The 10,497-nt window shown below is 40.7% G+C and overlaps 1 long non-coding RNA gene across 1 annotated transcript; it reads left to right on the top strand.

Annotated features, from left to right (window-relative positions):
* The first annotated feature begins 953 nt into the window (after positions 1-953).
* On the top strand, positions 954-9,160 carry LOC128322285 (uncharacterized). Its single transcript, XR_008305651.1, has 2 exons — positions 954-1,099; positions 8,746-9,160. It is a non-coding gene; the product is annotated as an uncharacterized LOC128322285 (long non-coding RNA).
* The last annotated feature ends 1,337 nt before the right edge of the window (positions 9,161-10,497 follow it).

The raw sequence follows: 10,497 nt of genomic DNA, 5'->3' as shown, positions 1-10,497 counted from the left end.
GCTGGGAAACGAAAGAGGTGTTGTTGTTTTTTAATAGAGTCAGAAGCAGGTTGAAGAGAAAACAAGGAGTGGAGTAGCAGCAATTGAAAGAGGACTTATCTGAGGCAAGAAGAAAGGAGAACAAACTGAAGCAAGGCTGAGAGTCCTTTCCTGGCGCTACCGGTAGCAGGACTTTTCGGTACAGTTGATAACAGTGTAATATGTTAAAACCCTGAAAAACTGGATTAAAATTAAGGTGCGTCCTATAGTCTGTAGCGTCTTATAGTCCGTAAAATACAGTACGTGAGCCGTAACTAAGAATAGAACTTGGACACTTCCTTGTCCAGAGTTAGGCCTGCCTTTTTCACTTCTACCAATATTATTTTTTTTTTGGTCTTGACTATAAATCCTGAAACATTCAACAAAAACATCTAGTGCATTATTAGTGGGTAATAATGTTAGCTATTCTTGCTCTCATTCAAAGAGTTTAGAATCCAAATGAGCTACAGAAATCAAAGTCGATCTTGCAGACTATGGGCTGCTAGAAGGTTAATGCGCTGTTCATTAAGATATGATGTGAACATTACAGAGGAAATATATTGAAATTCTATGTCTTCAGCACAACTCTGAATCTTCCAGGAGAATACTTTCCCATAATTACCTGCTTCCAAGTAAGCACTGAACTAAGATGAAGACCCTGCAGGCAGAGTTTCATGCCTGATTTAAAACCAGTAGTTGCACAACACTGAATGTATTTGCTATGCTTCCCAAATTTAAATACAAAATGCACTGGGTAGCCATTCTTAAGTGAAAAATGTATGCAGGTGAAGTACATTATAGCTTAATTCCCCACCCACCCCAATTCGTTTAAACAAAGTGAATTTATTCAATTGAGTCTGAAGAGGTTCTTTCCTTTGAGTAGATTCAAATATCCTATTCCCTGCCAGCTGTTTCAGATCCTCAAATCTATTCTTTCTCCATATCACACCCTGCTGTTTGTTTGGCTGACCATATGGATGTCTAACTAGAGTTGTAATCTATTGTGTTTGAACGAAAGAAAATGCACCAAAGGCACATTATATGTGAATGATTTGGTTTTTGATGAAGCAGTTCCCTGCAGGTATGTTTAGCATAATCAAAATAAGATTGTAAATTCAAATTGATAGGAGGATATTCAAGAGGATAGGAGAGCTGGACTTGTGGCAGCAAGCATGACTTGTCCCCATAGCTAAGTAGGGTCTGCCCTGGTTGCATATGAATGGGAGACTAGAAGTGTGAGCACTGCAAGATATTCCCCTCAGGGGATGAAGCCGCTCTGGGAAGAGAAGAAGGTTTCAAGTTCCCTCCCTGGCTTATCCAAAATAGGGCTGAGAGAGATTCCTGCCTGCAACCTTGGAGAAGCCGCTGCCAATCTGTGAAGACAATACTAAGCTAGATAGACCAATGTATATGGCAGCTTCCTATGTTCCTAAATGGTTCTGACATTGGGACTTCTCTTTCTGCTTTGAAAGACTTTGTATTGTCATATGACAAATATTATATTCAACATTAGAAGACCTTCTATTTGTACTACAAAATAGATTATAACTGTCCAAAGGAAAATATGATAGTTAATGCCTTATTTCATTGGTCAAATGTCTTATTTAACATTCTGAGCAGCTTGTGTAAGGAAGGATGGAATTTTCAGCACTTAATTGCTTTTGCCAGATGCCATCTGTTCATTGATTTTTGACCTTTCTTTCTAACTTCAGTCTGCATGGAGTGTCTGCAGGTGAGCCAATTAGATCATAGATGTTTCATGCTGACAAAACAACCCAATTAATGTCTACCTGTAGAAAATCAGTTGAGGAAAATTAATAGTGATAACACAGTGGCCCTATGTAACCCTTATTTTGGCCTGCGATATATTGGGTTTTTATCTTTGATATGTCATTTTATTTATTTATTTATTTATTTATTGAGTAGTTTCATTACCCAATATAAAGTTAAGGGAGAATCTACTGTCCATGTATCAGCCATGCTTTTTTGCCTTTAAACTATCTGAGATACCACTTTTCCCCCACAAAATGGTTGATTTTGAAATAAATCTATCTAAAGATCTATAATTGGCAGGATCCTGACTAGGTTAGTGATGACTATGCACCAGTCTTGGATAACTTGCTGGTTTTGGACTACAACTCCCATCATCCCTGACCATGATGACCGAAGGGCAGGGGTGATTAAGACTGTAGTTTAAAAAAACATTACTCAAGACTATTAAGCACCACTGAAACAAGTTAGTTTCATTTATGAAATGCAAACACTGTGCATGCCAAAATATGTTCCACACATGCAATGAAAGGGGTGATTGTTGCTGGTCTCATATTGCCTCTGCAGGCCACTTGTCAGAGTTCCCTGAGGCTGGGATTTGCTTACCCCTGCCCCTTGTGGTGACTGGCTGCACTGCAACATCATTTGAGTCTCCAGGCCCCACTCTAAGACCAGCCATGGGCTTCCCAGGAGACAGAGGCTTCATGTCTGAAACAGAACTTGCCTCAGTTTCAAGGTCTCCTTGCTGCTTTAAAAAAAAACAAACTTGCTGCCTTGAAGACCTCTGTCTTCTTGGCCTGCTCTCTGGTGTGTTCCTGACCACCTGCTCTTGGTTTGTCTCTGACTTCTTCTCTTAACCTCTGGTGTGTTCCTGACCTTTGGCTCATTTTTCTCCCTGACCTGATTGTATTGGCTTGATCTCTGGACATTTGGCTCCAGGCTTGTCGCCTTATTCCTGACTATGTACTTGGTTGGTACATTCCTGACCTATGGCTACTGGTCTTGATTCCTGAGCCCTGACAGATTGTCTGGCTCTTCTAGTCCTGGTTCCTAACTGTGTGCACCAAGTGGCTGCTGCTCATGGCTCTGACATCACCTTACCTCCCAAAATATGTCCCTGAGGGTTACACTGCGGAGGAAGGGATGAGTGGCAAAAATTTCCCCTCCAGCATTGTGTATATGGGATGTTTTCTGGTACACACAATGTATGTCTGGATGTCAGGCAATGGGATTTAGTCCTGTCCTGTTCATTTGTTCCAGCTGGTTTCAAATAGCAAAGAAGAACACATTTTATGAACTGTTAGTGCAGGTGCATTAAGCAATTGAGATGTGATTGGGATTGAAGTTCTTTTATGTACATTTCAAGGGCCAGTTCTTTCACAGAGCTCAGCAAGATCTTGAGGAGTCAAAGTCCTCAAAAGAATAGATGAAAACAATATTATTTGATTCTGCTAATCAGTCCTCCCAAGAGCCAGGAAATGTTACACACATGACATTGTCCTGGTTAGTAAAAGCTGAGATCTCTCCTTCAGGTATTGAAACCAAACATCAAAATCAGTCTGTTCATCCTTTTTCATTCTTGTAGTCCTTCAGTGCTCCTACAATAAGAAGCCTGAATCCTTCCAAGTGTGTGTTTTTTTCTTCAAAAGAACCTTACAATTGGCTTATTTTCCCATACTCTTTGCCCAAATATAATGAATGTCTTCTGGGATTCAGGGAAAATCCAAGCATACCACAGCATATCAAAGATCTAAACAACTATTTATATTCTAGTAGAGTATTACAATATGAAATAAAATATTTACTTTTGCTCAGAATGTGTGAACTCACTGTGTAGGGAAGTATTTGAGTCAGTATCAGACAAAATGAAAATAACATTTATAACTAATCTGCAATGGTTCATTCATACATGAAAGGTATTAACATGGATGAACATGAATGATGTGTGAATCAGCCCTGAACATAATGTCTGGCATCCTAACTAATGAAATGCTGGCACTTTGTACACACTGCTGCTAGTGCTTTCCAGTTTAAGGTAGCATGAATGCTAATACATAAGTTTTTTGCTGAAATTCTTTTCCACATTATTCTCCATTTAAGGGGAAGTGAAGCCAGATATCAGAACTGAGGACGTAATCTGCAACTTCTCATCTTCCTTGTAAACAGCAAAAGAACTCTGTAGAATTGTGTTTAGAACTGAATGTTTTAGATGATAGCTGTATTAATTCCACATTATATCTTGTCACCAGCAAATTTATTCATTCAGAATTTATGCTAATACTGAAATGATTAAGCAACAGTCATTCACATTCATTATCACCCTGCAAAATCTCTTTCCCAAGAGATACCTCAGTAAAACAAATACATCAGTATGTCGCAATTAACTAGTGTGTGCTTGTCATAATATTTGCACTTTGCACAACATTTTTTAAAAAGCACATCTTGGAATAAATATATCTATTATCATTGAAATGCAGTAATGTATAGGGTTAGTTGCAGCACAAAACATATAGATATAAATCAACTGTAAGTAGTTTTAATGAAATGTTTATACATAAATGTGAATATTGCACAATCTAACTATTTTAAATAGGCTATATCAGGCTTGATCCAGGCTACCATGTGTGAAATTCCCATAGGAAATAATTAAAACCCCTTTTCTCATCCTCCCTCCCCCCCCCCACTTGATCCAGTATGTATACTGGAAAGTTTCAAACTGTTCCATCCGACATGACAGAATGTCCTTGGATTTCAATTATCCGTTTTGGTCCAGAATATTGGGAACATCCCTTTCTCACGTTATAAGGCAGCCGTACTCAAAGTTCCCCATCTGAAATGTTCACTGTTTCAGACCCCATTTCTGATCCACATACACTATGTATTTTTGTTGCTTCTCCCTTACCTGATCATGAATCTCTGCATCAGGGTGCGATGGCAAGGAAAGCCTTATCATTTGTTGTCATTTTTTAAAGCTTGGTGGCAGCTTTGCATCCTCTCAGCAGTTAAATAGGTGATTTTCCTATAGTGGAATGAGGAGAAATTTAATAAGCAAATAGAATTTCATGGATTACCTGTTTCCAGGGTTGTTGTAAACTTTCTTTCACTATCTGTTCATTCTTTCCACTAAGCCATTCCCTCTAGGATGGTACAAAGAAAAATCTTGTATTGTATCCCATAGTTATGCAAATATTGCTCCATTTCAAATGAGGTAAGTTGTGTCCCATTGTCAGTCACTAGTTCTTAAGGAAGACCTTGAGGTGGGTCTCACAATCCGTGAGACCGGCTTTCTCCAAAACTGCGGGGAGAGCAGGCTAAGCCCGCTCTCCCTGCAGACGACTGAGCAGGGAGCTCTGGGTGACCAGATTGGCTGTCCACATGGTTGCCAGCTCCATGATGGAGCTGGCGGGGGCTGGGGGAAGCGGGGGCCACGTGGCCCCCGGAAGCCCCAGTATGCCCTGCACGAGTGCACAGGGCATACTGGGGAGACTCCCAGAGCTGGGACGCGGCTTTTCACCTCCCGGTCAGGGGTCTACTTGCGAGTATCCACAGCGTGGAGAGGCGCTGCAGCTACTCACGAGCAGATAGCCCGGGTTTGCGGAGCGCTCACTCCGCAAACCCGGGGTAGGGGGCAGGCTACTTGAGTGGGTTAGCCGCTCAAGAACCACCGGGCTCTCTTGCGAGCCCTGTGGTTCTTACGATTAACAAAAATCGGGCTAGGAGAGCCTAGCCCGATTTTTGTTAATCGTGAGAATAGCCCCCTTATCTCACAAAAACTGCAGCCATGAACTGGATCACCATGTTTGTAGTAGTGATGTCAGCAAACGAAACTTTTGGCCACCTGGAATAGTGATCCACCATCACTATAACAAATATTTGGTTTGTGGGTTGGTTATCAAAAGACCTCATTATATCCAGAGCAAGTTTTTCCTTTTCCCAAGTTTTTCCCAAGGTCAAGGGGGTGGCAAAACTATTCTGTGACTTGTCAGATACAGCACAAGCCATACAGTACCTGATCCCATTTTCAGTGTGTTTGTCCATACCTGGCCACCAAGAACTTTCTCTGATTCTCCTTTTAGTCAAGCTCATGCCCAGGTGGTCTTTGTGGGCAATTTTTATCACTTTTGCTTGTGTGGAGGTTGGCACCACCGAACGATCCGTCCTCAGCGCCAGCTCTTTAAGAAGAGGCAGCTCATTTGCAACATGCATGTAAGGTTGAAGATGTTCAGGTATCTTGTTTTTGCATGGCCATCCATTGCTTAGGAAAGGTTTATGTTGAATAAGCATTTGATCAGCACTGAGGGCCGCTTTCCATTCAGAAGATGTGATCACTCCATGAGTGGAAGAGGCTATTTATGCAATTATGATGGTTTCATGTTCATCTTTTGGGATCTCCTCTTGGCCTGGAAGTGGAAGTTGGGATAAACAATCTACAGTGGTATTCCAAAGACCTGGAAGATATTCCATCTGGAAATCAAAATCCTTTGGTCTGGTGATCCACTTAGTTATTCATGGCGTTGCTTGACTTGATCCCCAAGTAATAAATAAAACAGATAGGGGCTTTATGGTCTGACCATAAAGTGAATTTTCTGCCCCACAAGTCAGTCCTGAAGTACCTCACTGCCCAGAAACATGCTAGAGCTTCTTTTTCAATTACAGAATACATCTTCTCTGATGCAGTAAGCACCGTGGAAGCAAAAGCAACTGTAACTTCTTTGTCCCTTTTTTTCTGGGTCAAGACAGCACCCAAACCATATTCAGAAACGTAAGTGGTTACAAATATGTGCCTGTTGCTGTAAAAAGAAGTGAGAACAGAGCTTTAAGCAATGGCCAATTTGACCGCCTGAAAACAGCCCTTCCAGGATGCATCCCAGTTAAATGCTACATTCTTTTAAAAAAAGAATATGCAATGGAGCAACTTTTGAGGCAATTTGTCATTGATATTGGGTAATGGATGACAATACACCACCATGTTGAAGTTCACATCAGAGTGTACTATTCATGATGCACATTCAGGGAGTACCATCTGATTTCCTCTCAAGAACAATGGAAGAGACCCAATCTGATGAATCAACAGGTTCTAGGATGTCGGCATGCTGTAGTCTTGAAAGCTCCTTTCTAGGTGGTTGGCACAATGCTATGGGTATGTTCCTCACTTTGTATTCTACTGGTATTGCATTTGCCTCCACCTGAATTTTATGTTTGAGATGTATGGCAGTGCCAGGTGTATCAGCAAAAACATCTGAGAAATCAGCAACCACATCAGCATATGGATGCTCCATCATCTGTAATACAAGTTCCATGCTATTTGGGTCTAACGTTATCCATAGATCTTTCTGATGTTTCCACCCCCATACTGAGACTCCCTTTTGTGACATATTTATTTATTTATTCATTCATTCATTCATCAAATTTGTATACCACACCAAACTTGAATCTGTGGACGTAAGTTGGGGATGGTACGAATATACACTTTTCCTTCTGCAGTACATCCTTTGTATTCCAGGACAGCAGTGAAGTATCCATTTATGGCACTGGGGAACCTCCATATCCCCATGACTGCAGGTGAAGATCTGATGTAGGAGTTTCTTGTAAAGTATATGGAAAATGATAGTATATGGAGAACCAGAATCAGCCAGCAACCACACTGTGTGGCCATTAAGTTGAACTTGACAATGTGAAGAAATGGGCTCTGATTCTGTCACACTTAAAATGCTGTCAGGAAGTTGTTCATTGGCCTCATCCTTATCATATAGTGAATCAGTAATATAGAGAACAGCAGACTTGCAAACCTTAGCAAAGTATCCCCCTTTTTTGCACCTGCTGCAAGTGACCTTTCGTGCAGGACAGTGCACAAAATTAGCTTTGTGGGCAGTGTCTCCACATCAGTAGCAGTGGTAGCTCCTCCTTTCTTGTACTGCTGCTTTCTGGGGTAAGAAGAAAGTACAAGGAAGGAGGAGAAAGGAGGAAATTATCATCTAAGGCAGTGGTTCCCAAGCTGGGTTCCTCCAGATGTTTCTGAACTACAACTCCCAGCTTCCCCAGCTACAATAAATTGTAGCTGGGGATGATGAGAGTTGTAATTCCTCAACATCTGGAGGAATCCAGCTTGGGAACCACTGATCTAAGTTCTGAAGAGCAGCTTCATAAGAATTGGCATCTCCTTTCAAGTTGGCAAGAAAGCGCAAATATATTCCTTGGCTTTCAGGGCCCAGGCAGTGAAGCATTATAGCCTTCAGCTTTGCTGGAGTAAATTCAGGGCTCTATATGCAAAGGTATTCTTACCCCCGGACCTTGGGGCCCCAGTCCATGGTCTCCAAGGTCCAGGGGCAGCTCCAAAGACCAGGGGGCCTCCTGCCACCACCCCACACCCGCTCCATCTCTGCCCCACTGCCTCACTGCTGCACTGAACTGCAGCTTTTCTGTAATTTTAGCCACCATGTACAGGGGTGGGGGGTTAGCCGAGCAGGCCTCCCAGGAGCCCTCAAAAACTGTGAGGAATGCCTGTGCAGTTCAAATAGATTGTCACAAGCCCAAGACCTTCATTGTTTCTGGGGAAGAGTAGGTTATACTGGGGTGGAGAGGGGGAAAGGTGATGGTGGGATCTGGGCCATGCTGCACTGGCTAGCCAGTGAAAAACCAAGTTGTGGATTGATAAGGAAAATGAACCTTCAGAGGTTGTGCAAGTCAGGAAGCTGGAGAAATAATCAGCAGCAGCAATAGTATAAAGCAGTTCAGGAATGTGGGCCCAGTAATGCAGTGAAATGAAGTTGCAGAACATTCACAAGCTTTGCAGGCTCACATGCTTAGTTGGTTCAAAATCTCATCACCAAATGTTTTATAGCTCCCAAACACAAAGTAATTTTATACAGATTTGACTATGAGTTTATTCAGAAACAACTCCATTTTCTTCTTCTCCCTTCCATCACTTTTCCTTTCTGTCTGCACCCCTCTCTACAGGATCTCCACTGAGACAAACTTCTAAATGACAGAACTGGATACAGAATACAACAAACTCCCATTAGCCACAATGAGAATTCTTGTCCAATGGGGATCCCTCTGCTGTGTAACCACTTGGCCTATTGGATACAGCCTGTCCATGCTAAATGAAAATTTCTGTATAGCTTATATTAGATTAATTAGGAAATGCAGTGTAGTGTGATAAATAATATTTGAAATATGTGATATTAATGTAACTAATTATTTCTATATGATTATTAATATTGTGGAGAGTTTTTTTAGATTGTACCCTGGGAAAGAGCAGGAGTTCAAAACAGATTTTATCAGTAATTTATACAATAAATACCAGACAATATGGGAAGAACAAGAACTATTACTTATAAATAATAAAATTTATTGTTATATTTATAATTATTGCAAGTGTTCAAAGTGCTCTCTTTATATTACTGCAGTTATATAGGGATATAGGGTATCATTTTAATGAACCTTTCAGAGAGATACTGAAATAAAGTTGAAAACAGAGAATTTAAAGACTGTTCATTGCTCTGCTAGCCAAATCACAGCCTTTGGTTCTGCTGCTTTGTTGTGCTCTGTGTGGTTTGTACATATCTGTATAGATGTGTAGTACAACAATAGATTAAGCATTTTGAAGAACCTTAATGAATCATCAGAGCAACAAGTACCAAAAATATTTTATTTCAAAAAGGCCTAGTTGCAACTTTCTTTTGCAATAATAGTGTTCTTATCTTCTATAAGAGAAGACCATCTGTATCCAAGGGGGTCACTATATTTTTTTTGTATCAAACTTTTCATTATTGTCAAATAGATGAATGTGCTCCACATCTTCCAAAAGCCAACAAAACATGTTGGAAAGAGAACTAGCAATACAAATGCCTTCACATTTGAGCTGTTCAGGATGTTTAAACCTGAAACTTATGTTACTGACAGATACTCTGATTAGCAGTCTCTGACTGCTGATATTCTCTGTGACAGTGGTCTGATTATTTAATGTTGTTGCTGTTCCACAAGTCTTGTAGGTAGGTTCCACAAGTAGGTTCCACAAGTCTTGCCTGGACATATCAATAACTCCTTGACATCCAGACAAGACAAACCAAGTCCAACATGTACGTCTACACAACTTGTTTATATACAGAAGTGGTTCTTGTAGCTTTGAGTTCTCTGCATAGTTTTAGTTAATATCTTGCCAAGTTAATTCTTAGACAAAGACAAAGGGAGTTCTGGCAAGAACAGCAGTTGGTATAACCTTTTCACTGATGTAATATATGACTCAAGAGATGGCAGGACAATGAAAAATGTATCATAATGCCAGTCAAAGAACTCTTTCTTACTGTTACGGAGCCCACTGCTCATAAGTGATCTTTCTCTCTGTAAAATCTATTTCCATAGCTCAGGAAGCAGAGGGGATGAAACGTCAGTCAATGCATTTGCAGAGAAAGATGTAAGTTATTTATGAATGTTCTTATCTAGCCAAGGAGCTACAGAATATTTTTGCCCTAATAGCTACTTTACTAGCAAAGTGATTCTGACTGAAGCAATTCCTAACCATCAGCTAAAAAGCTGCAAGACTAGAGCCATTTGATAGGAAGAAGCAAAAAAGAAAGCAGAAAGGTGACACAGGGGCTTAATACATTTCAAGAGGGTGACAGGAACTGTTTGTCTGAATAAGCAGAGGTGAATGGTCTATCATAGACAGCACAGCCAAGCATCAACCACACATCAAAAATTGATTCC

This window comes from Hemicordylus capensis, chromosome 4 (genome assembly GCF_027244095.1).
Source record: "Hemicordylus capensis ecotype Gifberg chromosome 4, rHemCap1.1.pri, whole genome shotgun sequence".
NCBI classification, from domain to species: Eukaryota; Metazoa; Chordata; class Lepidosauria; order Squamata; family Cordylidae; genus Hemicordylus; species Hemicordylus capensis.
This window is presented reverse-complemented; position numbering and strand designations above follow the sequence as displayed.